Source organism: Cebus imitator, unplaced genomic scaffold (assembly GCF_001604975.1).
Source record: "Cebus imitator isolate Cc_AM_T3 unplaced genomic scaffold, Cebus_imitator-1.0 Scaffold36, whole genome shotgun sequence".
NCBI classification, from domain to species: Eukaryota; Metazoa; Chordata; class Mammalia; order Primates; family Cebidae; genus Cebus; species Cebus imitator.
Window position 1 is genome coordinate 8,584,718 of NW_016107351.1, and position 924 is coordinate 8,585,641.

Sequence of the window (924 nt, forward strand, 5' to 3'; positions counted from 1 at the left end):
AAATAAGAATTTAATCTTGTTAAGCTGGAGTTTCTATCTAAAGAAATTTTCACTTAAAAAAAATTTTTTTTGACACAGAGTCTTGCCCTGTCACCCAGGCTGGAGTGCAGTGGCTTGATCTCAGCTCACTGCAACCTCTGCCTCCCAGGTTCAAGCAGTTCTCCAGCTTCAGCCTCTGGAGTAGCTGGGATTAGAGGCAGGTGCCACCATGCCTGGCTAATTGTTGTATTTTTAGTAGAGACAGGGTTTCAACACGTTGGCCAGGCTGGCTCGAATTCCTGACCTCAGGTGATCCGCCCACCTAAAGTGCTCCTAAAGTGCTGGGATTACAGGCACGAGCCAGCACACCTAGCCATAAGAAATCATTTATATTGCTCTTTGGATCTCCATATTTACCCCAAAGCACCAGCTGATAGCAATTTACCATTATAAGTCCTATGTGTTCACTGTCTCAATATAAAATACATAAGCAGAATATGCACACATTATATGTAATATATATGTATATACACACATATCAATAGAGGAGTAAGAATGTCAAAGAAATAAAGAGAAATAATGGCACATGTCAAGAATATGTGTCTCGTAACTCTGTGGTTCAAATTTATGATTTTAATTACAGATACATATTTGAAGGTCTTTGAGAATTGGCATTGTACCAATTACTGAAAGGCACATTATCTAATTTCTAAAGAATAGCATTTGAAAATTTTAAATCACTCTGTTCTACTTCTTTTTATTCTTTTAGAGACAAGGACTTGTTCTGTTGCCAAGGCTGGATTCAAACTCCTAGGCACAAACAATACCCCCCATGCACCACTGAACCCGGCTGTTCTAAGGAGAAGGTGTGCTATGGGCGAAACTTTTACCTTGCTATGTCTCTCTTGTCTTTTTACATTCTGTAGATTCAAAGTTTTATTATTT